This window comes from Mustela nigripes, chromosome 5 (assembly GCF_022355385.1).
Source record: "Mustela nigripes isolate SB6536 chromosome 5, MUSNIG.SB6536, whole genome shotgun sequence".
NCBI classification, from domain to species: Eukaryota; Metazoa; Chordata; class Mammalia; order Carnivora; family Mustelidae; genus Mustela; species Mustela nigripes.
In genome coordinates, this window is record NC_081561.1 from 131,217,914 (window position 1) to 131,228,653 (window position 10,740).

The 10,740-nt window shown below is 39.4% G+C and overlaps 1 long non-coding RNA gene across 1 annotated transcript in view; it reads right to left on the reverse strand.

Moving 5' to 3' along the window:
• Positions 1-9,033: 9,033 nt before the first annotated feature.
• Positions 9,034-10,740, reverse strand: part of LOC132017494 (uncharacterized) — a 10,596-nt gene continuing 8,889 nt past the window's right edge. Inside the window, exon 4 of the long non-coding RNA XR_009404295.1 lies at positions 9,034-9,921. This is a non-coding gene — a long non-coding RNA (uncharacterized LOC132017494). The remainder of the gene's footprint in view (positions 9,922-10,740) is intronic.

A 10,740-nucleotide genomic window follows, 5' to 3' on the forward strand; every position in this document is an offset into this window, starting at 1 on the left:
AAAGGTAAATATGTCAAGTAAATGACCACTGGTTTCATTGCCCCCAACACAGCAAGGACAGAGCTAGTAGCCCTTATCTCTGCCTTTCTGGGAGGCGACCCGACTGCCATTCACCCACACGCAGACCCTGACCCAGGAGTCTGAGTCTAGCGGTGCCTGAAAGAACCAAGGTGACTCCCAGGAGGGCAGGCCCTGGGCTCCACCAGTCCACGTCACAATGCCCCACCACTTCAGGACCAGAAATTTGTGCTCAGGCCTTATCCTGTGCTTGGTCACTTAGTGGAAGGTTCTACTATTCCGTCATTGTTTTATCTTCTGTCCTGCTCTACTGTGCGCAGCCTCACAGACTCTCAGGGCCAGTAATAAACATGTTTCAAGTATTACAAGATTTTGATTTTCTCCAAAATTCAATATTATTCAAGGTCATTTATAATCCTGAGGAAAATTTTCAGCCACAGAGAATTCATAGTTTCATTGATGCCTTGGAAAGGTTAGCATTTTCCAAAAAAGCTTTTTTTTTTCCATGAGTAAAATAATATCTTCCATGCTTAGTTTCAGAGAAATATTATTTGAGGCCGACTCAGACATTACTTTTGTTACTTACATTCATAACTTTCCACTGGCCTAGCTTCTCATTGCAAATACATGCCAAGAATGTTCTCATAGGCTATCTGGTGAGGTATTGTAGGCGTATTCTGAGCCTTTGCTCTATCTGATGCTTCTGCCTTCGTGTTCCCCAAGCCCATCACTGTCTGCTGTTCACAACATGACGTATCACATCTAATGCTCTCTCATAACTATCTGTTCACATATTGTTCTTCCCTACAAGCTTGACAACTTCTTAACATCGAAACAGACTTTCCCATCCTCGAATCTTCTGCTCCAAGTCTTATAGCTACTAGACTCACAATGAACCAGAAGGCCTCCTTCAACCTTGGTCCATTTTGTTATGTAGCATCTTGTCTCACTCACCTTCAGAGATGTTGTGGACACCATGTAAGATGCATGAACTGAAAGTATCTGAAAATGAGAAGAAAACCCTAGTCCAAGTGCAAGGCACAGCTATTAATCAATAAAAAATAAGCAATAAAATTGCTTTCTTTGAAGACTGTTAAAATTTTATGGATGATTTCTTGAGCCAATTATCCTAGCTCTGCAGTAATGTCTTAAATGTATTAATCGATATGGAAAACAGCATGAACATTTCTAAAAGTCCTTCTAAAAACTCTATAAGGCATGGAAGAAAGACGCAGAATCGATATAGAATATCGTGTGCATGGCTTATGCTAAGTGAATCTGTGTAAGTAAAATTAGTCAAAAGTAGCAGGTTAACCAACATCGGGTAATAATATGGAGAAACCAGCTGTGATGGTTCGTTTTATGGGTCAGCTTGACTGTCCAGAGAGTGATCAGATTAAACACTATTTCTGGGTGTAAATATGTGGGTAGTGTCTGGAGGGGAATAGCATTTCACCAGTGCACGCAATAAATCACCCTCCCTATGTGGGTGGGTCTTTTCTAATCCTTTGAGGACCCAAATAGAACAAAAGGCAAAGGAAGGAGGAATTTGTTCCTTTTATCCTGCCTCACTAATTGATTTGGAACACCTCATCTCATCTTTTCTGACCTCGGGACTGAATTTATACCCTTAGCAACCCTGGTTCTCAGGCCTTCAGACTGAGGCTGAATTATACCACCGGCTTTCCTGGGTCTCCAGCTTACAGACAGCTGATCCCAGATTTCCCAGCCTTCATAATCATGGGAGCCAGTTCCTCATTATAAATCCTGCTGCCGTCATATACAGACACATATGAAGATCTATATATAAGTCTATCTATGGATACATACCTCTATATATATATAGTTATATAGATATCCTCATACCTGTTAATTGGCTCTCATGGAGAACAGTAAGTGTTGGCAAGAATGTAGAGAAAAGGGAACTCTCATGCACTGTTGGTGAGGATATAAATGGGATCAACCACTACGAAAAACAGTATGGAGGGTCTTCTGAAGAACCTTCTCTGAAGAACCTTCACTAGCATTAGAAGAAAGAAAATATCAGGATTGAAACAGTCTGGCTATATAAGTTCCTACTCTTTCAAAACTGTCTGACTACAGAACACATTCAAAATTTCTGTGCTTCAGAAGTCTTGGTCCAAGTCACCATCATCTCTTACCGGGGTTCCAGCAATGGCCTGCTAACGGGTCTCCTTGTTCAGCTCTTGCTTCCTTTGAAATTGTAGGTCAGATCATGTCATTTCTTTGTTCTAAACCTTCAGTGGTTTCCCACAGTGCTCAGAATAAATGTCCTGACCCCGCTCTCTGTTACCTCTTTGAGCTCACCCTCCACTCCTCTCCCACTGGTTCCATCCAGCCTCCTGGCTGTCCTCTGAAAAAGTCTACCTGATTTCCACTTCAGAGCTTTTGTACTTGCTTTTCTCCACAGGGGGACTCTTCCTCTGTTCTTCAAATGTCTGGATAGTAATTTCACATTGTTTGGTCTCTGCTGAAATGCCATCTCTTCCACGAAGTCTTTCCTGACTACCGTAGTGAACTCTCACCCCATATCCTAATATCTGGCCTCCCCACATCCCACCATCTAGACTCCCCATATTCCACTCACTAGTCTCCCCATATCTCACTCTCTAGTCACCTCATATCCCACTATCTCATTTTCTTTTTTAACACTTCTAGCTTCAGGATATTGTATTATTTATTTATTTTAAGATTTTATTTATTTATCAGAGGGGGGGGGAGAGCGAGCACAGGCAGACAGAATGGCAGGCAGAGGCAGAGGGAGAAGCAGGCTCCCTGTTGAGCAAGGAGCCCGATGTGGGACTCGATCCCAGGACGCTGGGATCAGATCAGATCATGACCTGAGCCGAAGGCAGCTGCTTAACTACCTGGGACTCGATCCCAGGACTCTGGGATCAGATCAGATCATGACCTGAGCCGAAGGCAGCTGCTTAACTACCTGAGCCACCCAGGCTTCCCGTATTTATTATTTATTGATAAATTTGTTTAAGAGCTTGTTTGTTTTTTTAATGTGTTGATTTTTTTTTCTTTTCCCACTAAGATATAAGCTCCATTAGGACAGTCATCTTGTCTGTTTTACTTATTAATGTATCACAAGGACCTAGAACCAAGCCTAGTACATATCAAGTATGTTGGCTTTGTAAAATGGCTAGGCTTAACTATAGACCCCAGAAGTCCCCTTCTATTAATCCAAGAAAGAACACCTTTATGGGCCTGGCTTAGTCAGTTGGAAGGCCTTAAAGAGAAAGCTTAGACCTCCTCTGAGCCACAAGACTTCAAAAACAGCAGCTGGATATGCAACTGTTCTTCCTTCCCTCTGGATCTTTCTTCCTGAGTGACTACTGCCTATGGACAAGCCTAAGTTCATGGGTCTCCAGCCTGGCCATGATCTTTCCTTCCTGCCTGCCCCATGGACTTCGAGTTTGCTTAGTGAACCATGATGGCCTATGTAGGTCCATTTCTTGTAATAAATACACACATACCTGCACACACCACATATGTATTTTCCCTTCTGATTCTGTTTCTCTGGTTCAACCCTGACTGATGTAGCAAATGTTCAATGAACATTTGTTGAATGAAAAAATAAAACTGGGGGAATATTCTATTACTCATCTACTGTTGTATAACGAATCACCCCAAACCTTTATGGCTAAAAACAATAATCATTTATTATCTCTCATGGCTTTTATAGGTTGGAAATTTAGGAGTAACTTAGTTTGGCAGTTCTGCCTAAGTTTTCTCATGAGGTTGCAAGTAGATGTTAGCTGGGGCTATGGTCATCTGAAGGTCTGACTGGGACTAGAGGACCCAGTTCCAAGGTAGTTCACTCACATGGATGGTCAGTTGACGCTGGCTGTGAGTAGAAGCCTTCAGTTCCTCTCCCCCATGGGCCTCTCCAGAGATACCTAACTATCTTCAAACAGGATGGCTGGATTCCTTCAGAGGGAAGAATCTAAAAGACCAAACAGTAACTGCAATTCCTTTAATGCCCTACACTTGGAAATCACACATAATCACTTTCAAATTATTTTAATGCTCACACAGATCAACTTTATTCCATATTGAAGGGAGTTACACAAGGCCATGAACATCAGGAGATGAGGATCCAAGACGGAGGATACCATCTTGGAAGCCAACCACAAATACATAGCAAAATTTTAATATTAGTTATATCTGGATACTGGGATAAAATATATGCTTTTCCTTTTTGTACTTTTCTATCTTTCCTAAAATCTTTGCAATGGACATATATTATTTTTAAATCAGAGAAAAATATGTATCTCTATCTGTATGTATACATATATACATATACATATATGTATCCATATTTATGTAAGTCATATATCTTGGTATATATGGATTATATATCATCATTTATGCTGACAGACCTAGTAAATAAAGTTCTCTAAATTCTTCTTATATTTAGGTCTGAATTTCTTTTGGCCTAAATAAAAAATTTCATTCCTTATAATGTAAATAATTCGAGTCATTTGTAAGAGGATGCACCTGGTTTTGTTTTAAGAAAGAAATTGAAAAAAAAAAAAGAATCCATGATACTAAAATAGAGAAGGAGGAAAAAGGAAAAACACTGTTGTACAGAAGAATGCCAGTTAGTAAATGTGAAAAACAGGACTGAATTTGAAATCATTTTGTAATCATCACTAGAATAACTGGGTCAGGTAAGGATCATTTGTAAATGTTAAAATTATTGGATGAAGAGTGCTGGAAGACAGGATAGTCATATGATCACCCCACAGATGATTTTTCAGTTCCAAAGGGAAAGATGGTGATCTGGTAAAAATATCCTAAACAGTGGATCAAACTTAACTTCACCAGTAAAATAACAGTGACATTATATAATGTAACATGTAACACACATCACTCATGCAGCATTTTTGCCCAAAATATGCAACCTGAACTTAATCATGAGGAAATAATCAGACAAATCCAGATTGTGAAACATTCTACAAGACAGTTGTTTTGGACCCCTCAAAATATCAATGCATGTCAGACACAAAAATGATGGAGGGATCATTCTAGACTGAATTAAAGTAGATAAAGGAAATAGCCAAATGCAATGCACTATCTTTGTTGGGATCCTGGATCAAAAAAAGTATAAAGGACAGTTGGTGATAATTTAGCAAGTTTGAATATGCACTCTATATTTTACATTTTTGCATCAGTGTTAAATTTACTGAAAGTAACCTTTTTTATTGTGATTTGTAGGTTATTACCCTTATTTCCACACACATGAAAAATGTAAAACTTAAGAAAATGTGCATGCACACACACACACACACACAGAGAGAGAACACAAATGTGGTGAAATGTTAAGAACTAGAGAACCTGGGGTGCCTGGGTGGCTCAGTGGGTTAAAGCCTCTGCCTTCGGCTCAGGTCATGATCCCAGGGTCCTGGGATCAAGCCCCACATCGGGCTTCTCTGCTCAGCAGGGAGCCTGCTTCCTCCTCTCTCTCTCTGACTGCCTCTCTGCCCACTTGTGATCTCTGTCAAATAAATAAATAAAATCTTTAAAAAAAAAAAAAAAAGAACTAAAGAACCTAGCTGATGGATATATATAAACTCTACTTTCATCTTATTTTTCTGTAGAATTGAATTTTTGCAAAATAAAAAGTTGGGTGAAATACAAAAAGTAGGAGGTGGGGAGGAGGGAGAAAGACAAAAGAGAAAAGAAGAGGGAGGGAGGGAGGAAAAGGGGGAGGAAGGAAAGAAGAAAGGGAGGGAGGGAGGGAGGGAAAGAAGGAGGGGAGAAGGTCCAGAAGGAAACATCTAATGATGAAAGACCTTTAATCCTCATTGCTTAATCAAAAACACCGGAATTCCTTGATATAAAAGCTTAAATATAATGTCCCTATAATCACAAATGTGCACAAAATAAAATACAAACTGAAGGTTTTGGAGGGGAGGATGTTGGGGGGGGAAGGTTGGGTGAGCCTGGAGGTGGGTATTAAGGAGGGCACGTATTGCATGGAGCACTCGGTGAGGTGCATAAACAATGAATTTTGGAACACTGAAGAAAATAAGAACTTTTAAAATTTTTAAAAATTTAAAAAAATAAAGATATTTAGAGATAAAAGAAAATTCATCCGTGCTTTTTATAAACTTTGGGATTATTCTTAATATTTATAAATTCATTTTTAATATATTTTATATCATGAAACAGCATGTAACCATCAAAATGCTTTTTCAAAAAGTAATGAAGGGCACCAGAAAACACTCACAATGTAATATTGAGTCAAAGAAGCAGTAAATAAAACTCTATGTGATTTTCATTTTGTTTTTATTACAGTATTATTAACATACAATAAAATGAATGGATCCTGGTGTTCAGTTTCAGGAGTTTGGGAAATCATGTACACTTGTGTACCATCCAAAACAAGAATTAAAACATTTTCATCATGCCCACAAAGTCCCCTCCTGCCTCTTTCCAATTGATTCTCTTCCTCCATCCTGATAAGGCAAACTTTTTCTCATTTCTCTCTCTATAGATTAGCTTTTCTTGTTCTTGGACTTCATGTAAATGGAATTATACAAAATTTACTTCTTCTTTTGCTTAATCATCAGATCACTAAGCTTCGAGATTCATTCTTGTTGTTGACTGTTTTAGTTCATTCTTTTGTATTGCTCAGTAATATTTGATTGTGTAATCTGACCGTTTGGTTAGTGTTCCATTGTGTAAGTTTGTTTTTCCTCTTCCCTGTCAATAAACACTGGACTGTTTCTAGCTTTAAGTGTTTATAAATAAAGCCAATATAAATACTGCCACATCTAAGGTTTTGTGAACATGTTTTTCTCTCTCTTGGGAAAATACCAGAAATGGAATAAGTGTAGAGTTAACTTTAGAAGACACTGCTAAACAATTCACCAAGATGTTTATACTATGTTACATTCTCACCAGCATGATGAGAGGTCCAGTTGCTCCACATCCTCTCCAACATTTGGTGCTGTCAGTCTTTTTCATTTTAGCCACCCTAATGGGTTGAAGTAGTACCTCATAGTGGATTTGATTTGCATTAATTTGCTGACTAATGAAGCAGCCATTTTTCTTCTTATACATATTGCCCATTAATATATATCATCTTTTGTGGTGGCTTTAAATATACACAAAAACTAACTGATATCCTTCCATTCAAAAGTGGAGCCTAATTTCCCTCACCTTAAACGTGGGCTGTACTTAGTGAGTTGCTTTTAATAAATAAACTATGACAGAAGTGGTGGTGTGGATGTCTAAATAAGAATGTAAGGGTATCAATGAGTTCTTCTTTGCTCTCTTTCTTGGAAGGCTCATTATAGGGGCTGCCATATCATGAGGACATTCAAGCATTCTAGAAAGAAGCCCACGTAGTGAGGGACTGGGGCCTCCCACCAAAAACCATGTGAGTAAGTCATCTCTTCGGAATGGAATCCTCCAGCTCCGGTCAGACCTTCAGCTGAATGCAGCCCCTGCTGGTACCTCAGCCACAGCCTCACAAGTGACACCAAACCAGAGCCACCCAGTTGATTTGTCCCCAAATTCCTGATCCTCAGAAAGTAGGAGATAATAAGTATTTATTGTTTATTTTTTAAAGATTTATTTCTTTATTTGAGAGAGGGAGAGAGAGCATGAAGTAGCACCAAGAGGGAGAGAGAGAAGCAGGCTCCCCACTGAGGGATCCCAGGACCCCAGGATGCTGACCCGATCTTTGGCAGACACCCAACTGACTGAGCCACCCAAGCGTCCCAAGTTTTAGAGTAATTTTTAGAGTAATTCATTATACAGTAATAAATAATATTCTCAATTTTAAAAGGATTTGTCCTTTTATTAATGATTTTTAGGAATTTTAGTAGATATGTATGTGATGAGAATATTTTTCCCCCGGTTTAGGACTTGTCTAGGTATTTATGAATGGTGTCTTTGAATGAGCAGAAAGAATTGCACAATACAATTTATTATTTTTGTTTTTTTTTATTTTTTAAAAAAGATTTTATTTATTCATCTGACAGAGAGAGATCACAAGTAGGCAGAGAGGCAGGCAAAGAGAGAGAGAGAGGGAAGCAGGCTCCCTGCTGAGCAGAGAGCCCGATGCAGGACTCGATCCCAGGACCCTGAGATCATGACCTGAGCTGAAGGCAGCAGCCCAAACCACTGAGCCACCCAGGTGCCCCTGCACAATCCAATTTAATCTTTTTTTTTTTTTTTTTCTCTTGTGGTTAATGCTTCATGTGTTCTTTGCATGATATCTTTGCCTACTCCCAAGAACATAAAGATATTCTCCTTGAAGCTTTATGTTTCTGATCTTAAGTTTATTTTATTTTATTTAAGATTTTATTTATTTATTTGACACAGAGAGAGAGACAGAGCACAAGCAAGAGGAGAGGCAGAAGCAGCTCCCTGAAGAGCAGAGAAAGCCCAATATGGGACTCGATCCCAAGACTCTGGGATCATGACCTACGCTGAAGGCAATGGCTTAACCAACTTAGCCACTCAGATGCCCTGATCTTAAGCTTAGATCTATCTCAAGTTAATTTTTTATGTATGGAGTGAGATATGGGTCAAGTTTCATTTGTTTTCCTCTGTGTGGATACTCAGTTGTTCCAGCAGCATTGCTAAATCCTTTGGATTGACTTGGCACATTAGTTTGTCTTCGTTTATTTTTAAAAAAGATAACATACAGACAAAAGGGCTAAAAGTGATACTAAAAATGTCAGTGATGATGATTAAGTGGTACAATGTTAAGTGTTTTTTTTAGACTTTTCTGTATTTCCTTGATTTTTAACAATGAACCTGTAATACTTTATAATGAAAAATGCATAAAACATTTAATTTCTCATTTTTTTCTCTTTTTCTTGAAATATAAGATAAAATCTGTAGGATTATGGCTTAAAATGCATATAAATAAATGTAACTTTAAAATTTTATGCATCATGACTTACTAATTTACATAGATGTCCATCTGAATAAGTAGACAGACACATAATTAAAAGTATTGTGAAAATTACTTTATTTTTAAGTTCCATTTTTATGACCTTGATTTATAGTGAATAATACTGAAAGTCCATAAAATTTGCCAAGTAGAAAACTCTGGACACTGCTTTTAGATATGAATGCTTTGTCATTTCAGTTTCGGAATTATTTATATTCTATTTATCTATGTGCTGGCAAAGTGTTTTTCAGAGATCTCAGAGATCCCTGTTCCTTGCGTGGGTTAAGCATTTATGTCACAATCTGGTACACCATTCTTTGAAAACTCTTTGTTGTAAGTTCAAAAGTACACACCAACCTTTACGTGTCTGAGTATCACAAATGCAGTCAAAATGAAAGCAGCTTTACTGTAACATGGTATTATGCCCGAAGAGATAAATATATACTGGCAGAAGAGGAAGACAGGCCAAGTATCAACAGTGAAAATTTATAACTCATCAGTTTCGATCCCAGAAATGTCACATAGAACTTTCTTCTTTCTGTTTTGAATTGCCTTTGGATGCCCTGAGTTTCGCTTGAGGTTGAAATTTCAGCCTTAAAGGATCAAACACGGGTTCTCTCAAAGCAGATTTCTCACTTTTGCAGCCAGCTTCAAACACTCCAGTTCACCAAAATACAGGCAAACATTTGGAAAACTCTCGACACACCTGGCCAGCGTTTGAGCAGGACAACAGCCCGGCTTTCGAGCTCCCCCAGGTTCATTTGTCGCACAGCTGTTAGGGGAATGCTTTGAGGGGTGGCTGGTATCTCGATCGGAGTGTTGAGAATGGGGGTACAGGGCAGAGAGCTCACAGCAGTTCCCCTAACAGACTCCATAACCAAACCATTTACTTTCCCTGCTGAAGCTACGGTGCCAGCTCGCACATACATACTGGTGGAACCCAGTAGAACGTTACAAACCTGCAGGAAAGGAAACAGATAGTTAATGGGAAGAAACACTGACGGAAAAAAAGAATCCCGGAAAAGTGATCACAAAGCGGCAAAATGACCAGGGAGGACTGAGATTTCTTGCGGAAACTTTTCTGCAGCTGTGAGCCTTTGTCTGTATTAACAACAGACCTGTTTTGTTTTGTTGGAGTGTTTGACAAATCACAGTCTCCTGTGTTCTCCTGTCTTGTAGAAAAATAAGGGAACGTGTAACCCTACGAAGGCTTCGTCCTACAGTCTCTCATTTTACCCAAGTCTCCTGAGCTTGCCTCTCGTACACTAGATGAGAAAGCCTTCAGACGTCAGCTGTAAAGTCAGAAGAAAAGGTTTCATCTTGGCGATTGTCAGTCAGTCCCTGATGGAAATGAAATCTGTCCACTCTGGAAACCCTGGCTTTGGTGCTGGGATGTCATGTGCAAACTTGAGGGTAGGTGGCTGGGCTGGAAACTGGAACAGCCTCCCCCTGCCTTTGCCCAGTCTCCGGGCCTCACAATTTCCACAGCTGCCTCTCCCAGCCCCACGTCTCATCCAATACCAATTAACACTTTCATCAGAAGCGGTTAAGCGCTAATGGTGACAAAGACCAGGTACTGTACCAGGGAGTGAAACAGCTTCCTCTCCTCCAGGACAAATGTGAAGTTACAAGAACACCAAAATCAGTTCAGAAAGTATTACTTTTCAAAGACCCGTAGATGAGATTCTTGCGCTTCATTTTTTAACCATAAGGAGAAGGATTTGGTATGGTTTAGGCACAAAGGAGAATATTCTTGGTGCTTGGAAGCCTGCCACCCA